Source organism: Canis aureus, chromosome X (assembly GCF_053574225.1).
Source record: "Canis aureus isolate CA01 chromosome X, VMU_Caureus_v.1.0, whole genome shotgun sequence".
Taxonomy (NCBI): domain Eukaryota; kingdom Metazoa; phylum Chordata; class Mammalia; order Carnivora; family Canidae; genus Canis; species Canis aureus.
The window spans coordinates 21,270,871-21,291,932 of record NC_135649.1 but is presented as its reverse complement, the minus strand read 5'-3'; the positions used below and the strand labels follow the sequence as shown (position 1 = coordinate 21,291,932).

General features: G+C 39.7%; 1 pseudogene; it reads right to left on the bottom strand.

Annotated features, from left to right (window-relative positions):
* Positions 1 to 15,038: 15,038 nt before the first annotated feature.
* Positions 15,039 to 16,852, bottom strand: LOC144307645 (histidine--tRNA ligase, cytoplasmic pseudogene; annotated as a pseudogene).
* Positions 16,853 to 21,062: the final 4,210 nt, after the last annotated feature.

The window sequence follows — 21,062 nt, the reverse complement described above, 5'->3', positions numbered from 1 at the left end:
ACTCATGTTGCTATTTTTTAAATCTAAATCCCACCCAAATCTATCACTATACTTTTACTGTTCTAACACCCCTGTGAGATTAGTTGGCCAGTGATGGTACACACTTAGACAATTGGGCTGTTTGAATCAGGCCATATCTTCAGGTCCCAAATTAGAAAGAGCAATGGGCAGGTGGTCTGAAGAGATGGGCCCTGGCCTCAGCTCTGCCACTAATTAGCTCTCTGATTTTTGGCTAATAATGCCCCCTTTCTGGTCCTCAGCTTCCTTATCTGTAAAACAAGATATTAAACTGAATAATTTACATTTTCTTCCCTACTTCTAAGATTCAGTGAGTTTAAGTGCATAGACGTGTTTTATAGGTAGCCCACTATAAACAAAATGTATCATTATAAAGTTGAAAATATATTGGTTTTTTGGTAAGATACAATTGAGTCTGAATCTTGGATTTACCACTAACCAGCAGTGTTACTTTGGCCTGTTGCCCTCTCTGAGCCTCACCTTTCTTGTTTGTAAAAAGGAGATAGTAATACTAACCTCATATTATTGTGATGATTAAATAAGAAACATACGTAAATTACATGGCACATGATAGCTTTGCAATAAATGGTAGCTGCTATATAGGCTAACCCACTCTTAACACACTCTTAACTTTCTCTTCAGAACATATTTATATGTTACTTATTTACAAATATTTCTAGCTCCCAGAATAAACATGAATCTTCTCTACTTTCCCAAAGAATACATTAGCAAGAGTGTAATTGTTGTATTAGCAACCTGGTTTTGCATATAAGGAACCCAAAGTTATATGCCTAGTCGAAAGTCACATGGTGAGTTAATAACAGAATTGAGTCTAGAACCCAGTTTATTTCATTCTCAGGTCAGTAGATTTTAAGCACCCAACTGATATTCTTCACATTAGCCTTTACTGCTCTTAATAGTTTGTGGTATTGGGCAAAAATAATAATAGTAACTTTGATTCATTCTGTTGCTTAGTTAAGTCTATGCAAGAAGAGCAAATACTGGAAGTCTGAGTAACTCAGGCTAAACTTTTTTTCCTACATTTTGAGACAAAATAACCAAATTAAAACACTTGGGCAGTTGTAGAAGCAATGCAATTGAATGTCAATGCTTATTTCCCCAAATCTACTCTTGTCCTCCTCCAGTTACTCTGACTATCTGTGTGGATGGTGCTACTGTTCATGTAGCCAAAAACCTAGGAGTCACCCTTAATACCATAATCCTTCTTTCTCCACTCCTCCCTTACCCAAGGGTAACCATGCCCTTCTAAATTCCTCTTACCTCTGTTCAATTCTTTCTACACCCTCTACTAGGTCATAATTTTTCTCACCTGGACTACAGTAACTATCTGCTAACTGATCTCCATTTGGTTTTGACCATTCCTCTAAAATACATTTATGATGTACAACCAGTTAATCTTTTAAATGAAAATTGGGGTATGTGTTGGAAAAGTGAAAATGAATGTGCTATTATGTGTCTTATCTTATATATCATTTTTCTTGAGTCTCTAATTCTCTCATTTTGATTCAATTAATTTGCTATATAGTTATCTTCACTTTTCTCCCATAACCACTATCAGATGCTATGACTACAAATACCATTCTTAATTAATAAAATATGTCAGATAATTTATGCAGCAAATACTATCTATTATGTCCTAGGCACTAGGAATCCATAGTGAACAAGATGGACCATATCCCTATTTTCATGAAGCAAGCATACTTGTGGATGGAGATATATAATATAATATAATATAATATAAGTGCTACAAAATAAATATGTTAAATGTAGTGATGAGAAATAAAAGTTTTCTAGTTAAATGTGGTGGATTAGATATTCACATTTATGTATAAATGACATTAAATAAACTATTTTAGAGGTATAAACCCATGATGAAAAACAAACAGGAAACAGTATGAAAAGTATTTTAGGAAAAGGAAAGCAAAAGAGCAACAATTAACTGATTGGGAAACCCAAGATACCTGAATCTAAACCAACAGTGAGAAAATGAACAGCACAATTTGTACCAATGATTTCTCAAAAGGCTCAAAAATTGGCAGCACCCAGTCATCATTGGGAGCTTCTATAAGTGAGGGTGAAAGTGGAGCTGAAAACATGAGAATTGGTTGAAAAATGGTTTATGAAGCAATTAAGCCCCCAAATCTCCTCCCCTTTTCTTCACAGCTGGGTAATTCCCCTATATACTTCCCTCTTATAGAAGACCCTTCACAGTGGAGTAACTCTTCTGCATACTTCCCTCTTACCGAAGAGTAGAAACTTATTCTGATCATTAAAATACAAGATATTTGGACTGGATGTCTCAGCTAGAACTCACCGTGCAATCTAACTATCTATTGTATGTTGAGACCACCAGCCTTCTTCTCCTGTTTAGTTTCCAGAGAAACCTGCAGCCAAGGCTTGCCTCGGGTAGAAGATTGGAAGATTGTTTTCTGAAAGAACCTGATCAGCCTTATAGAAAATTATCTTAAAAAAATTAGTAGTTCACCAACAGAAGGGGTCCAATCAAATCATCCTATAGCAGGGCCCACCATGACAAAACTTTTAATCAGTTTTTTGAGTCCCACTCAAACATAACCAAACATCTAAGAACCCTAATACATAACTCTTTTAAGTCTATCATAAAAGGAGATAAAAACAAAAAAGTTAAGAAAAAATAACTTAGGGAAAACATATCTCAGGGACAGGAGAAATTTCAAAATCATTAAGATCGTCACAAATATGTAGAGGTTCCTCAAAGAGTTAAAAATAGAGCTACCCCCCCAAAAAAAATAGAGCTACCCTATGACCCAGCAATTGCACTTCTGGGGATTTACCCCAAAAATACAGATGCAGTGAAACGGCAGGACACCTGCACCCCAATGTTTATAGCAGAATGTCCACAATAGCCAAACTGTGGAAGGAGCCTCATTGTCCATTGAAAGATGAATGGATAAAGAAGATGTGGTTTATGTATAAAATGGAATATCACTCAGCCATTAGAAATGACAAATACCCACCATTTGCTTCAACGTGATTGGAACTGGAGGGTATTATGCTGAGTGAAATAAGTCGATTGGAGAAGGACAGACATTACATGGTCTCATTCATTTGGGGAATATAAAAAAATAGTGAAAGGGAATAAAGGGAAAGGAGAGAAAATGAGTGAAAATATCAGTGAGGGTGACAGAACATGAGAGACTCCTAACTCTGGGGAACGAACAAGGGGTAGTGGATAGGGAGGTGGCCAGGGGGTTGGGGTGACTGGGTGATGGGCACTGAGGGGGGCACTTGATGGGATGAGCACTGGGTGTTGTAATATATGTTGGCAAATCGAACACCAATTTAAAAAAAAGAGATAATCCTCAGTCTAAATATTTAGCACAGTAACTCTGACTTCCTGATTCTGCTGGGTTGATCAAATCTCTTAATTCCTGTTTCTTAATTTTTCACCTGAAAGTAGGAATAATAATACCCATCTGTTTTGGGCCATTCCAAATTCTTCTTTTGGAATTAAATCATTGGATGGGCATGGATCAAAATATTTTCCTCAATGTTTTTTGTGTTTGTGCCCATGGTTCCCAAACTTGAGTGGGTATAGAAATCACCTGGAGAGCTTGCAGCCTATAATTTGCTGAATTTGCATTTCTAACAAATTCCCAGTTGTTGCTGATGCTGTCTGGCTCATGGTCCCAAGACTACACTCTGAGAACTCCAGAAATATGTTTTGATGTTTTTTGGGGGGGGTGTTTGTTTGTTTACCAAATATAAAGCACAGCATGCATAACTCAAACTTCTGCTTCTCAATAAATTATCACCGACAATAAATTTTTTTAAATTAAAAAAAAGATCATCAGAAATATGAAAGAAGATATTGTAGTCATTAAATGAAAATAGTATGCTATAAAGTAAACATTGAATAAAAACAGTTCTTTGATATTTTAAGAGACAACAGAAATAAAACTTCAATAGTAGTAGTGGAAAATGAAGTTGAGGAATTCTCACAAAAACTAGACCAAAGACAGATCAAAAATAAGAAAAAAATAATTTAGAAGATCAAACCAGGAGGTCCAACAGAGCAATGGTGGATTAAAAAACAACAACAACAACAACAACAACAGAAAACAAGGAAGAAATTATCAAAGAAATCATTTTGAGGAAAATTCCCGTTACTGAAGAAATAATATCCAGATTAAAAGGAGTAATTGAAAGTCCAGCAAAACTGATGAAAATAGATGCATACTAAGGCATGCAATATTGAAATATAAGAACACTGGAGACCAAGAGATTATATCTGAATGAAGGCAAACAGGAGTAAGGGCCCCCAGAGATAGCCACAATCATGCCATTGCATAAACCACTATATCCAATCCATCGAATGCTGCCTGTTCTACTCTAAAAGGATATCCAGTATCCAAAAACTTTGCCCTATCTCCACTGTACCATCTTAGCTCAATCCACTATTATCTTTCTCTTGGAGTACTACAATAGCCTATAATTGGGCTTTCTGCCTTCACTCTGGCTCCCTATATCCCATCTTCCAGACAGCACCCAGAAGCATCTTTGCAAAGTGTAAATCAGACCCCTTTCTTCCCTTCTTAACCCCTTCAATGGCTCTCCACTGCGTCTAAAATTAAATGCAAACTTTTCACCATACCATTCTGGATTCCTCATAGTGTTTCCCCTAAATATCTTTTGACATCGTCATCTGTGTCTCTCACTACTTTCAGCAACACTGATTTTCTTCGTGGTCTACATATACACCCCATACATTTCCAACTTAGATCTTTTGCACTAGTCTACCTGCAATTCTCTAGGTCTTTCTCATCACTCACCACTTAGTTCTCAGCTCATTTATCATTTTTTTCAGAGAAAAATTCCCTAGTCACCTTATGTAAGGTGGTCACTGATTCAACAATTCTCCAGTCCGTTTTATTCACAGCAGCTATTCCCAGCTGAAATTGTTTTAAAATTCATTTCTCTATATATTTATTATCCATCTTCCCCCACTAGAATGTAAGCTCTATGCAGGCAAAAAATACTTTTGCCTTTCTTATTTGCCACTGTATTTCAGCATCTAGAACAGAAGTATGCCATAGGTGCTCAATAAATATTGCCTGGATTTATCAATAAATTAACCACCAAGAGTTCATAGTCCTTAACACGGTAACAGAATATAGTTTCAGATACACTTAGTGACATAATGGCCATATATCAAGGAATCCAAAAGGTAACCCGTGGATGAGGAAAAAATAAACAGGCTCATCAAGGTCACATCTGAAGAAAAACCAATAGTTTTGAACTCTGCTGTAATGTCCTCCAGTTTTCCTGTCCATGACTTGAGGAGTAGCAAACATGCAGAAAAAAACACACTACTGAAAGAAATACACAAATGCTGTGAAATGAAGTGTATATGTGCAAGAAAGGGGGAGTCGTTTTGATACAAAGGAAGGTAATCAAGCCCAGTTTCTCACTATAACGATGCATCAAATTACTTGTATGACTCTAATGGATTCTTAGGAATATGAACTCAAGTTGATGGTATTATATTTCTTTTCTTTACAGACCACATGGCAGGTCCTGCTTAGAAGATGGTAATTGCCCTAGTCTGCTCAGGCTGCCATAACAAAATACCATTGGCTAAATTAAACAACAGAAATTTATTTTCTCACAGTTCTAGAAACTGGAAGCGCAAGATCGAGGTGCCAGTATGGTTGATTTCTTTTCTTTTTTTTTTTTTAATTTATTTTTTATTGGTGTTCAATTTACTAACATACAGAATAACACCCAGTGCCCGTCACCCATTCACTCCCACCCCCCGCCCTCCTCCCCTTCTACCACCCCTAGTTCGTTTCCCAGAGTTAGCAGTCTTTACGTTCTGTGTTGATTTCTAATGAGAGCTCTTCCTGGCTTGCAAACAACCACTTTCTTCCTGTGCCCTCAGATGCAGAGAGAGCACTCTCTGGTATCTCTTCTTTTGAGGGTACTAATCCTATCATGAGGGCCCCAACCTAATTATTTACACCTACTTACCTCCCAAAGGTCATGTCTCCAAATACCATCACACTGAAAGTCAAAGCTTCAATATAGGAATTTGCAGGAATTTGCATAGAAGAGAGGCAAAGGGTCAGGCAGGCCTGCTAGATGATATACAGTTGAGTAGTAAATAGTCTACAATCATATTCCCTTCCAGATTTATCTATCTGTGGAGCTCACTGAAGCACTTGTACATTTACAATTATCCAACTCCCAGCACTAGCCTCTCCATCCTACCACCTTTCCAAAACAACATGTGATAAATATAAAGATCATTATACTCTAAAGTCATCTGATGGGATCGTTTCATAGCCAGAAAAGAAATTCCTTTGTGTTTAATAGGTAACAAATCCAATATCTGTATTAGGAGAGTAATATGTTCAAAGTCACTCTGAAAATAAGATTTCAAGCCAGAATTGAGGCACAGAGCTCTTCTATCCCAGCAAAAATCTTTTCCCTCTACAGACTTAGCTATTATCATAAGAGACCCATGTCTCAGTTTGGTTCTGAGAGAATTCAACACATATCTAAGCTGCTAAAATGCTGGGTCACTGTGACCCTTTGTATTTCACTGTTGAATTCTGTCTTTCTGGACATTCTATCCAAGGAACTAAAGATCCCCCTCCTCCACCAACCTTGAATCTCATTAAGGAAGAAGTATACTATGTACTTGTTCCCCTGGCACTTCAGGTGGCAAATTTTATCCTCTCCCAGGCCAATTAGAAACTTGCAAGAATCCTGTTCCCCTGCCAGATGTCTTCAAGGACAGTGTGCTCTCTGAGATCCACATGACAATAAATATTACCTAACATAGACCAGTAATTCTATACCACAGCTGAAAAATATCAAGATTACTACTGAGATTGAGGCATTAACTAGAAAACGGTCCCAGTGATCTACTGATTATTAAGCAGCTATGGGTATCACTTTCCCAGAACTCATGTTCTCCAAAGAATCTTTATTTTTATTGTGATGTTTATTTAATTAATTAATATATTTATTTTTAATTAAAAATTTTATTGGAGTTCAATTTGCCAACATATAGCATAACACCCAGTGCTCATCCCACCAAGTGCGCCCTTCAGTGCCCATCACCCAGTCACCCCAACACTCTGCCCACTTCCCCTTCCACTACCCCTTGTTCATTTCCCAGAGATTGGTGTCTCCCATGTTTTGTCACTCTCACTGATGTTTTCATTCAATTTCTCTCCTTTCCCTTTATTCCCTTTCACTAATTTTTGTACTTCTCAAATGAATGAGACCATATAATGCTTGGCCTTCTCCGATTGACTTATTTCATTCAGCATAATACCCTCCGATTCCATCCACGTTGAAGCAAATGGTGGGTATTTGTCATTTCTAATGGCTGAGTAATATTCCATTGTATACATAGACCACATCCTCTTTATCCATTCATCTTTGAGTGGACACCGAGGCTCCGTCCACAGTTTGGCTATTGTGGACATTGCTGCTAGAAACTTCGGGGTGCAGATGTTCCGGCGTTTCACTGCATCTGTATCTTTGGGATAAATCCCCAACAGTGCAATTGCTGCATCGTAGGGCAGGTCTATTTTTAACTCTTTGAGGAACCTCCATGCAGTTTTCCAGAGTGGCTGCACCAGTTCACATTCCCACCAACAGTGCAAGAGGGGTCCCCTTTCTCCACAACCTCTCCAACATTTGTTTTTTCCTGTCTTGTTAATTTTCCCGATTCTCACTGGTGTGAGATGGTATCTCATTGTGGTTTTGATTTGTATTTCCCTGATGGCAAGTGATGCGGAGAATTTTCTCATGTGCTTGTTGGCCATGTCTATGTCTTCCTCTGTGAGATTTCTGTTCATGTCTTTTGCCCATTTCATGATTGGATTGTTTGTTTCTTTGCTGTTGAGTTAATAAGTTCTTTCTAGATCGTGGATACTAGCCCTTTATCTGATAGGTCATTTGCAACTATCTTCTCCCATTCTGTAGGTTGTCTTTTAGTTTTGTGGACTTTTTCTTTTGCGGTGCAGAAGCACTTATCTTGATGAAGTCCCAATAATTCATTTTTTGCTTTTGTTTCCCTTGCCTTCATGGATGTATCTTGCAAGAAGTTGCTGTGGCCAAGTTCAAAAAGGGTGTTGCCTGCGTTCTCTTCTAGGATTTTGATGGAATCTTGTTTCACATTTACATCTTTCATCCATTTTGAATTTATTTTTGTGTATGGTGTAAGAGAATGGTCTAGTTTCATTCGTCTGCATGTGGATGTCCAATTTTCCCAGCACCATTAATTGAAAAGACTCCTTTTTTTCCAGCGGATAGTCTTTCCTGCTTTGTCGAATATTAGTCGACCATAGAGTTGAGGGTCCACTTCTGGATTCTCTATTCTGTTCTATTAATCTATGTATCTGTTTTTGTGCCAGTACCACACTGTCTTAATGACCACAGCACAGTAGTACAAACTGAAATCTGGCATTGGGGGCAGCCCCAGTGGCGCAGCGGTTTGGCGCCGCCTGCAGCCTGGGCTGTGATCCTGGAGACTTGGGATCAAGTCCCGCGTCAGGCTCCCTGCATGGAGCCTGCTTCTCCCTCTGTCTGTGTCTCTGCCTCTCTCTCTCTCTCTCTCTCTCTCTCTCTCTCTCTCTCTCTCTCAGTAAATAAATAAAATCTTAAATTAAAAAAATAAAAATAAAAAATGAAATCTGGCATTGTGATGCCCCCAGATATGGTTTTCTTTTTTAATACTCCCCTGGCTACTTGGGGTCTTTTCTGAATCCACACAAATCTTAAGATGATTTGTTTCAACTCTCTGAAGAAAGTCCATGGTATTTTGATAGGGATTGCATTCAATGTGTAAATTGCCCTGGGTAATATTGACATTTTCACAATATTAATTCTGCCAATCCATGAGCATGGAATATTTTTCCATCTCTTTGTGTCTTGTTCAATTTCTTTCAGAAGTGTTTTGTAGTTTTTAGGGTATAGATCCTTTACCTCTTTGATTAGGTTTATTCCTAGGTATCTTATGCTTTTGAGTACAATTGTAAATGGGATTGACTCCTTAATTTCTCTTTCCTCAGTCTCATTGTTAGTGTATAGAAATGCCACCGATTCCCTTGCATTGATTCTGAATCCTGCCACACTGCTGAATTGCTGTATGAGTTCTAGCAATCTTGGGGTGGAGTCTTTTGGATTTTCTACGTACAGTATCATGTCATCTGCGAAGAGGGAGAGTTTGACTTCTTCTTTGCCAATTTGAATACCTTTTATTTCTTTTTGTTGCCTGATTGCTGAGGCTAGGACTTCTAGTACTATGTTGAACAGCAGTGGTGAGAGTGGACATCTCTGTCTTGTTCCTGATCTTAGGCGAAAGTCTCCCAGTGCTTCCCCATTGAGAATGATATTTGCTGTGGGCTTTTCGTAGATGGCTTTTAAGATGCTGAGGAATGTTCCCTCTATCCCTATACTCTCAAGAGTTTTGATCAGGAATGGATGCTGTATTTTGTTAAATGCTTTCTCTGTATCTATTGAGAGGATCATATGGTTTTTGTTTTTTCTCTTGCTGATATGATCGATCACACTGATTGCTTTCCGAGTGTTGAACCAGCCTTGCATCCCGGGGATAAATCCCACTTGGTCATGGTGAATAATCTTCTTAATTATTGTTGGATCCTATTAGCTAGAGTCTTGTTGAGAATTTTTGCATCTGTGTTCATCAGAGATATTGGTCTATAATTCTCCTTTTTTGTGGGGTCTTTGTCTAGTGTTGGAATTAAGATTATGCTGGTCTCATAGAACGAGTCTGGAAGTACTCCATCTCTTTCTATCTTCTTGAACAGCTTTAGTAGAATAGGTATGGTTTCTTCTTTAAATGTTTGATAAAATTCCCCTGGGAAGCCATCTGGCCCTGGACTTTTGTGTCTTGGGAGGTTTTTGATGACTGCTTCAATTTCCTCCCTGGTTAGTGGCCTGTTCATGTTTTCTATTTCTTCCTGTTCCAGTTTTGCTAGTTTGTGGTTTTCCAGGAATGCACCAATTACTTCTAGATTGCCTAATTTATTGGCGTATACCTGCTCATAATAAGTTTTTTAAATCGTTTGTATTTCCTTGGTATTGGTGGTGATCTCTCCTTTCTTATTCATGATTTTATTAATTTGAGTCTTTTCTCTCTTCCTTTTAATAAGGCTGGCTAATGGTTTATCTATCTTATTAATTTTTTTCAAAGAACAAACTCCTGGTTTTGTTGACCTGCTCCACAGTTCTTCTGGTCTCTATTTCATTAAGTTCGGCTCGAAACTTTATTAATTCTTTTCTTCTGCTGGGTGTAGGATCTATTTGCTGCTGTTTCTCTAGCTCCATTAGGTGAAAGGTTAGCTTTTGTATTTGAGTTCTTTCCAGTTTTTGGATGGATGCTTGTATTGTGATGTATTTCCCCCTCAGGACTGCTTTTGCTGTGTCCCAAAGATTTTGAACGGTTGTCTTCATTCTCATTAGTTTCCATGAATCTTTTTAATTCTTCCCTAATTTCCTGATTGACCCTTTCATCTTTTAGGAGGATGGTCCTTAATCTCCATGTGTTTGAAATCCCTCCAAACTTCTTCTTATGATTTAGTTCTAGTTTCAAAGCATTATGGTCTGAAAATATGCAGGGGACGATCCCAATCTTTTGGTATCAGTTAAGACCTGATTTGTGACCCAGTATGTGGTCTATTCTGGAGAAAGTTCCATGTGCACTTGAGAAGAATGTGTATTCAATTGCATTTTAATGTAAAATTCTGTATATATCTGTGAAATCCATCTTGGCCAGTGTATCATTTTAAGCTCTTGTTTCTTTGGAATGTTATGTTTAGAATATATGTTGATTGTAGAAAGCACTGTGCTCAAGTCACCAGGTATAATAGTATTATTATCTAAGTATGTCTTAACTTTGGTTATTAATTGATTGATATACTTGGCAGCTCCCATATTTGAGGCATACATATTCATGATTGTTAGGTGCTCTTGGTGGATAGATCCTTTTAGTATGATTTAGTGTCCCTCTTCATCTCTTACTACAGTCTTTGGGATAAACTTTAATTTTTCTGATATGAGGATGTTTACCCCTGCTTTATTTTGAGGACCATTTGAATGGTAAATGGTTCTTCAACCTTTTATTTTCAGACTATAGGTGTTCTTACATTTAAAATGAGTCTCTTGATGACAGCAAATAGATGGGTCTTCCTTTTTTATCCAGTCTGAAACCCTGCACCTTTTGATGGGGTCATTAAGCCCATTCACATTCAGAGTTACTATTGAAAAATATGAATTTAGTGTCACCATGATACCTATTCAGTTCCTGTTTATGTGGATTGTTTCCTTAGACTTCCTCTTTCTTTAACAGAGTCCCCCTTAATATTTCTTGCAGAGCTGGTTTGGTGGTCACATATTCTCTCAGTTTCTGCCTATCTTGGAAGCTCTTTATTGTCCTTCTATTCTGAATGAGAGCCTTGCTGGATAAAGTACTCTTGGCTGCATGTTCTTCTCATTTAGGACCCTGAATATATCCTGCCAGCCCTTTCTGGCCTGCCACATCTCTGTGGAGAGGTCTGCTGTTAACCTAATACTTCTCCCCATAAAGTTTGGGGATCTCTTGTCTCTTGCTACTTTAAGGATCTTCTCTTTATCTTTGGAATTTGCAAGTTTCACTATTAAATGTCAAGGTGTTGAGTGGTTTTTATTGGTTTTACGGGGGATCTCTCTATCTCCTGGATCTGAATGCCTGTTTCCCTTCCCATGATAGGGAAGTTCTCAGCTATGATTTGTTCAAATACACTTTCTGGTCCTCTGTCCCTTTTGGCGCCCTCGGGAACCCCAAAAACGTAGATATTTTCCTTCTGAGGCTGTCACTTATTTCCTTTAACCTATCCTCATGATCTTTTAATTGTTTTTCTCTTTTTCTCCTCAGTTTACCTCCTTGCCATCAACCTGTCTTCTATGTCACTCACTCATTCTTCTACCTCGTTAACCCTCGTCATTAGGAGCTCCAGTTTGGATTGCATCTCATTTAATTGATTTTTAATTTCTGTCTGATTAGATCTAAATTCTACAGTCATGAAGTCTCTTGAATCCTTTATGCTTTTTTCTAGAGCCACCAGTAGCTTTATAATTGTGCTTCTGAATTGGCTTTCTGACATTGAACTGTAATCCAGATTTTGTAACTCTGTGGGAGAGAGGACTGTTTCTGATTCTTTCTTTTGTGGTGAGTTTTTTCTTCTAGTCATTTTGCTCAGTGCAGAGTGACCAAAAACAAGTTGTACTGGAAAAAGGAGAAAAAGAGTGAAAGAAAAGGGGGGGCGGGACAAACAGAACACAAAAAACAAGGGTGAGTATCCTCCTATTCTATATAATGTAAGTCCCTTGACTTCCCCTGGAACTTTCCAGTGCTGATTGGTCAAGAACTTGCTCTTTTCCTGTCCGTCTAGCTGGTCTTCTGGGGGAGGGGCCTGCTGTGCTGATTCTAGCTGGTCTTCTGGGGGAGGAGCCTGCTGGGCTGATTCTCAGGTGTGTGCACCGGGGGAGCTGGCCAGCTCCCTGCCAGGTGCATGGCTCAGTGTGATCTGTTTATCCTGTGAGGCTCCTGCTAAGTCCCTGGTACAAGGTGGCACCAAGAGGAACAACAACAGTGGCGGTGGCCAGCTCTCCAGCTCTGGAGTCAGCTCCCGCAGTAACTACTGCAGCTCCCATTCTGCAGGGCCCTGGATGCTCTGGAGGTGGGGGGTGCCTATCTGCCCAACATCGGGGCCACCAAAGGTAGGAGCGTCCTTGCTGCCCTGTGTCCTCCCGGCCTCTGCCTGTCCTGGGGGCAGCGCAGGGTATTGGGGTGTGTCCTCCAGAGCCCTTGGCTCTGGGGCTTGCACTGACGGAATCCCAGTCCCGGGGCGGGCAGGCCCCTCTGAGCGGAGCCGCCACCTGAGCTGCTCCAGAGGCCCCACTGGGTGAGTGCTCCAGCCCTTTCCAGTGCTCGGCTGGTGGTGTGGGTGCTCTCCCCTAGGGCACAGTTCCTCTGTTAGTGCCCCCTGGGAACTTGGGGGCTCCACTGCCCCTCCTGGGGTCCTGCCCGAGTTCCCTGTGAGCGCCTTTCTATTGGGAAGATTGGTAAAGTTCCTGCTCCTCCGGGACTGGGCTTTCCTGTCCTGGGGGCTCTCGCTGCCCAGCCGTAGCCCAGCTCATCTCAGGGCCCCTCCCCCTTGGATGCTTTTTTATTTTTTTTTTTCATCTTCCTACCTTGATAGAAGCTAGAACTCTTCTCACTGTAGCATTCCAGCTGTTCTCTCTTTAAATCTCAGGCCGAATTCGTAGGTTTTCAGGATGATTTGAAAGCTATCTAGGTAAGTTGGTGGGGACAGGTGACTTGGGGACCCTACTCTTCTGCCATCTTGGTCCGCCTCCTCTCCAAGGAATCTTTTATGATAAAAACCCACCTAACTCCGCCTACTGAATTACTCTACTTTGCATTCTATTATTTGCCTTTGTTAAGTTGTTGCCTTGTAAACACTACTTTGGTATTCAGAGTTGTCATTGTGCAAGCGTGAGGTCTCCCTAACAGATTTGTGGGTTCCATATAGCTGTATCTAAGTATTGTCTAGAATACCTGGGCTTTATGTGTTCTAAATTTTACTTTATTACATTTCCTTTCACAGACACAACAATCTAATATTATGAAGAAGCATAAAAGCTAAAAATTGGCCAAATATGGCTCATGCACCAAATATAGCATGCTGAATAGTAAATGTGACACCATCTGCTATGATTCTCTGTAATGATAGTAGCTAAGTGGTTAAACTTTGATGCTCCCATATATCCCTCCTGACCTCCCTTTAGCAATCCTATGTCTTAAAGTCTCTGTTATGTAATTGCCAACAAAACCTTAATAAAGCTGATAATTGGATGGAGCAGGAATGCTATTCGTAATCTAGCCCTTGCTCTTCCACTCCTCTTAGTGTTTCCTTTTTTTCCTTGCTGCTAGAGATGTTTGTGGGGGATGGAGAGAAAAAGGCAAAAGGGGATTTACTGAATCCTCGAGCATTCTCTGCCAACTGGATGAGTGGGAAGAGATATATGGGCTGCTTCTCTCACTTCATTCCCTCTTCCCTAATCCTGAAGAAAAATTTTCATACTGCCTCCTTCTCCCATTAGTGAAACAATGAATAAATGGATAGTCTGGTTGTCCATCTTCTTTTAAGAGATTTCCAATGACCAATGAAGATATAAACAGAGATTGGTTCTGATTTAGTTGACAAGCTGATAATTGTTTCTAGTGTTTTTCAAAAACTTTTATCAAGCAGATTACTTAAAGCTATACTTGATCTTTTTCTTCCCTTTCTCCTGTTTCCTCATCTCAAACAGAAGCCTATTTCTACAACCACCTCCAGATGACCCTAAGACACTCTTTTGTAATAAACTTCCTACCCACATATATAACATAGGTGAAATTATTAAGCAGAATGTAATTCTACTGTCACGAAATCTAAGTGGGAAATTTGGAAACTTCATGAATTATACATCAAAACACATATACAAAACCCACTGTGTTCATGGAGAAGAAATTGTACTATTCCTACTACCTACCTTCTAGTCATATACAATCACATTTCCACCACAATACATATAAATGCACTCAATTAGAAATCACAGAATTGTGAAATTTCAGCCTGGAAATTGAATATACAGATAATTTAGTCTAACCCCTTCATTTTTACAGAGGATAAAACTACTATCCAGATAGAAGGCTTTCCAAAGGTCACTCAGGTAGTTGAGAATTGAAGCGAGACCAAAACAATGGTAATGTTTGTGATCTTCTGTGTCAAAACCAAAAAAATATGCAAACAAGAATTTAAGAGTATATGGATCCATCCTCCAGATGAGGAAGCGTCAATCTTTTTTTTTTTTTTTCCAGGGGTTGAGTCATTTTATTGGACTTTTAAGGATTGGTTGTGGGGAGCATTCCCTCCATCTGGTTAGGGTCCTGCATAGGGGTCCTACAGTGGAGACCAACTTAGGCTCTATCCCTGGAGCACAGACTCAGCCCCCAGGATCTCCTATGGAAAAATGGTGTAATACCTAGCCATTTTTGCCTGTGATTACCAGTAAAGTATTCATAATAAAAAGTCTCTGTTCTGACTACTGTGGAGGTCTTCCTGCTGGAAAAGAAGTGTGCAAAGCTGTTGGAAGTACATATGCAGAGTCTTGTTTTAGCCACAAATAGTGCCAGGCCCACTTTCCCCTGATAGTTTGCTCAACTCAGCAGATGCAAAGGGGCTGGCTTGTTCTCCTTTTGATTTCTTCCACAAGGTCTTCTCTTGGGACGTCCACCTCTTCCCTGCTGGCCACTGATCGGAGCTTGATGACCCCATCTTTGAGCTCCTGCTCACCAATGATGGCCACCAGTGGGATGCCTGCCTCCTCACAGTATTGCAACTGGTTCTGCAACTTTGCGTTCTTCTTATAGAGCAGCTCTGCCTTGATCCCAGCATTCCAGAGCTCTGAGACAAGCTTTAGTCTCTCCTCCAGCAGCTTTTTCTGTGCAGATGCCGCAAGCACTTGTGTCTCTGTGGTCCGTACTTTCTCCTCCGTAGCCTCTAGCCTCTGCTCCACAATGGAAAAGATCCGCTCCACCCCAATGCTGAGCCCCACGCATGGCACCTTGCATCCTTTAGGGTCGAACATGCCCACCAGCCCATCATAGCGTCCTTCAGCAGCCACATTGCCCACACCCAGGGGCTCTTCCCCTGCCTACACTGGGGTTTGTAGCAGCACCGCCTCATAGATCACCCCAGTATACTAGTCTAGCCCTCAAACGAGGCTTAGGTCAAAGGAGATCTTGTCAGCAATGCCAAACAGGGTCAAGTATTCAAACAGTAGTTTTAGGTCTCCCAGGCCCTCCAAGGCCTGTTTGTTTTGGGACAGTTCAGGATCCTGGAGCAGCTGTTCCACTAGGGATATCCCACCATGCTGCTGGATGTAGTCCCCAATGTGGTCGGGCACTTTGGTTGCGAGGCCCTTCTCTCCCACCATCTCATTCTTTACTTCCTCCCAGGACACTTGTCCAACTTGTCCACTGAGGAGCAGATGGTACGGAACTTGCTATCAGGAACACAACAGATGGCAAACATCCCATCTAGGATGTGCCTATCATTTACTTTGACCAGGAAGTTGCCTATCTGAAGGGATCTCAGGATCTCACTCATGATCTCCAGGCACTCTGCATCAGTGATCATGGGGTCAAATTGTCCGGCAATGTCAAAGTAACACTGATAGAATTCCCGATACCGGCCTCGGGTCATGGCTGGGTTATCGCACCAATATACTTTGGCTATGTGGTAGGGTTTAATGTTGGTCAGTTTATTCATTGCCAAATATCGAGCAAAAGGAACAGTGAGGTCATAGCGAAGGGACAATAGCTCTCCACCCTGGTCCTTCAGATCATAGATAAGCTTAGAGTCTTCTCCATACTTTCCAGTCAGTGTTTCCTTTAGTTCGAACACAGGTGTATCAGTTATTTCTGCACCATGACGCTTGAAGCAGCTGATGATTACATCAAACACCTTCTCTCGAACGGCCATCTGCTGGGGACTGTAGTCTCTTGTACCCTTGGGGGTTTTGAGCACAAACTTCTGTTTCCTTTCATCAGGGCCCAGCTGCGCCTTCAATTTCAGTAGTTTTGCTACCTCCTCCTCGATCTGCTCAGTGCTGGCCTTCTGCTGCTTGAGGCCCTGCACGCGCTCTCCCTGAAGTCGAGCTCTTCCAATGCTGCACGTTCTGCCATATTGCGGCCAACTGGCGCTGAGGGCTGTCTAGACCGGCTGTGGTGGCCGCAGCCTCAGCTCGGATCCATCAATCTTTTCATAGCAAAGATGACCCTATTCATCATGTCTGAACCTCTCTGCTCTTTTCTGTGCTGCTTTGGTGCTATTGTCAATTCCCAGGGCACTTCCCTTCCCCTGCCTCTGAACAGCCCCCATGAATGAATGATTCCTGAATGCATTTGCAATGACGTTTGCAAAAGCAGCCCCTCATAGAAAAGGTCAGTGTCAGTGTATTCTGTTTCCAAATATGCCCCTTAAAAAAACAAAACAGAACAGACATTACAATACTAAATACCAATTGCTTAAAGACTTACAAGCTCCTCTAGAAAAGTCCAAGGCTCCTGAAAAAATGTAAAATCCAATGCAAGTTCTCATGTAATTTACTAAATTTGATGAAGAATCACAAAATGGGAATAAAGAGACACTATTTTACTACTGGCCCGGGATTCTATCTGCAAGAGGATTACACAACTCCTCATTCCCCAGTATTCTCAGCCATTTCTCTAGTCAGGCAGACCCCACACATACTCTTGGTCACTAGAAATAGGAATACAGGTCTCTAGGGATCCTCCAAACAAAGAAGTGGAGCCAAAAGGGAAAGGGATACTCAATGATATTCATTTTGCCTAGTATTTTTGATATTAATCCTTCCCTGGTAATTGTCAGTCTGCTCTGAACTCTGAATTTTCCACAACACAAAATCATGCTTGCTGCTTCCCCTAGATGCTGCTGCTGAACATCATTAATCAGGTGGTACACACAAAGATCTTCATAGTTATACCCAATCTGCTACCTTCTACAACCTTTTCCTGTACTACAGCTACACCATACAATTCCAAGTTACTACACACATCATGTACTTTGAGGACTCACACTTTTCTTCTCTATATCTTTACAATAGTGCTTCAAATTGCTTTTTATTCTCCAAGACTCATTTAAAAAGTAATTTTCTCTTTTAAGTCTTCCATGACAACTATTGCCAACCCAAATTAATTGTTCTATAAATAATTTCTATTCTATGAATTCAATCATTCATAAATGTTTGAGTACCAACTACTTGTCAGGCACTTCACTAAGCATTGGAAATATAGAAGATAGACATGGTCCCTATCCTCATAGAATTTAGAGTATAATAGGAGGGACAAGTAGTTCCAATAAATACTTTTTATAGGGGAAGTATGGGTGGATATGGAATGTCACTGCAAGGAACTGACATGGACTTGAGAGATCAGAGAAAGTCTGAATAAAAAGCATTTAAATTGAGACTTGAGTTAGTAATATGAGTTAACCACATGTAAAGGGTATTACCTTCCAGACAAGGAATATGAGCATATAAAAAATGAGACAAGAAAGAACTTGGAGTTTTCAAGGAATTGAAAGAAGAAGAGCACAACATGGAAATTCAGAAGAAGGCCAAGCATTGTATGATACATTAATAATTCTGGACCTTATGCTTTATTCTCCACAGGGGGATACATGCTAAGATGGGTTGGGCTTATGCTAATGTTAACATTTGTACAGAACTGAATAAAGTGGCTCTCTGAGAAAAAAACAAATTCTGGGTCTTAAGGTAAGAGGAATAAGAAGTCACTAAAAATATTAGCCTGGGACTGTTTGGAGGGAACAAATTAGATACAGACACATGTTAATGGCCTAGAATAGGGTGGTGAAGAGAAGGAGATACATTTGAGTGATATTTAAGATCAGTAATCTATAGGACTTAAATAATGGTATCTTAAGGAAGAAAAAGATGGGAGGTTTCAAAATGACAAAAATTAATAAAATTAATATGCTACATTTTATTTAAGTAAGGAATAATAGAGGAGGGTCAAAAATGGTTTCAGATAGTGGGGTGAGTAGACAATGAGTTTGGTTTTGAAAACACTGTATTTAAGGTGCTTATGAGATATATAAGTGAATATAACAAATAGGTGCATGGTTCTAGAACTCAGAAGAGAGAGTTGAAGATAAGAATCAGAATCATCAGCATAAAGATGGTAATTGAAGTCATGAAAGTGGCAATTTTATTTTAGGGAGAGAGTAGAATGAGCAAAGAAAAATTCTATGAAATCACAACAAACATTTAAATGTTATATGGAGAAGCCACAAAAGGAGATGGAGAAAGAATGGCCAGAGAAATAAAAGGAAAACCAGAGGAATAAGGTTCTCAAAAATCAAAGGAAAGAAAGTACATCAAGAAAGAAGGCAATCATCTGAGGTGAATGCTGTTGAGTTGCCAAAAAGCATGAATTTAGCAGCACAAGTGTCATTGTAACCTTATCAAGAGCTATTTTAGTGGAGTTGTGTGGGGCAGAAGACAGATTGGAGTGGGTCAAGGTGAAGAGATGAAGACAAAAATGTAGACAATTCAAGAAATGTGTGTTTAATGGTAGTAGCAATATTGTTCTGTAACTGAGAAAGCTGAGAGATCTGATGGGGGGGGAGAGGGGTTCACTTGTTTGAACATAGGAGACTACAATATGTTAAAAAGCTGAAAAAAGAATCCAGTAGAGAAGGACTGGTTGAAGATATATGAAAGAAATCAACCAATGGCATAAATCTTCTGGGAAGGCAAAAGGGAAGGGATCTGGAATATAGATGAAGAGATTGACTTCTATTTAAAGGAAGGATAGCCCTTCATGATAACATTAAGAAAAAGAGTAGTTGAAATGTACATAGTCTCTAGGTTTGAAGGTAGACTTGCCTAGGCAGTGAGAATTCTGCTGGGATTCAGGAGAGGGAATATGACAGGAGAAAAGTTTGAGAAGATCATTTTTAGCCAATTTCCCAAAATGCCTTCTTTTTCTAGAGATCTCCCATGATTACTAGGAGATAGAGTAGTGCAGTAGTTCAGAAAATGAGAGCAAGAGCAAGAGTTTCTGGTAAGAATCATGGCTCTACCATCAACTAGTTGTATGACCTTATGTAAATCATTTTTTTCAGTTTCCTCATCTGTGAAAAAGGGGATCATATTTTTACCTCCTTCAATTTTATTATAAAAATTGAGTTAAGGGGCACCTGGGTGGCTCTGTCAGTTAAGCATCCAACTCTTGGTTTCAGGAGAGATTATGATCTCAGAGTCATGAGTTCAGGCCCCATGTGGGGCTCAGTGCTTAGCGTGGAGTCTGCTTGAGATTCTTTCTCTTCTTTTCCTTCTGCCCCATCCCCTAACTCATGCTCGCTCACTCTCTCTCTCATAAATAAATAAATAAATAAATAAATAAATAAATAAAATCTTTTCACAAATCAATTGAGGTAATATATATGAGGGGCTTAGAACAGTGCCTGACAAATAATAAACACTCTAGTGTTGCTTTCATTATTACTCCTCTCCAAATATCACCTGGGTCAGTTTGTTATTGTATTACATACAGATGCAAAAGGTATGATGGAAAGAAAAGTTTTTCTTCAAAAGTAAAAAAAAAAAAAAAAAAAAAAAAAAACAAAAGTAGTTGATATTTTTGTTTTCTAACTAGAGTAGAAATATAACAGGGACATAAAGCATGCAAATACATATATATATATATATATATACACACACAAACATTACATATATACACACATGATATATATATACACATTACATATGTATATGTATGGATTTTTAAATATTTTATTTATTCATGAGAGACACAGAGAGAGATAGAGGCAGAGACATAGGAAGAGGGAGAAGCAGGCTCTATGCAAGGAGCCCAGTGTGGGACTCGATTCTGGGACTCTGGAATCACGCCCTGAGCCACCCAGGTGTCCCATATATATCACAGTAGGGAGGACTTGGTCCATAGAGGATGGAATTGAGAGTGGTTTCTAATAAGAAGCCTAGAGGATTGCCCTGAGCCCTAGGGAGATCCTTTTTTAAATACAACAGCAGAAACACCACTACCGGTGGTTGAGGTTTTCCGTTCTATTCCAGCCCTCTTCACTTTTTCTATTTTAGCAGGAAAGGTTCACAACAGTTTTTGAAAAAAATCACTGATTTTTTTTTATGTAGAGACAGTGGAACTATTTCTTACTGGAATAGCTTTGGAAATAGCCACAAAATATCTGGGTAAGTTGTGGGAAAAACCCCAACCTAAATACATAAACATTTGCTCCCCACATTTACTACAAGAGTATTGTGCTAAATTAGTGACTTGAATATAAAAGTTGAAAGACTGAAGATACTTATGTGTTTGGTTGTAAAATAGGGTG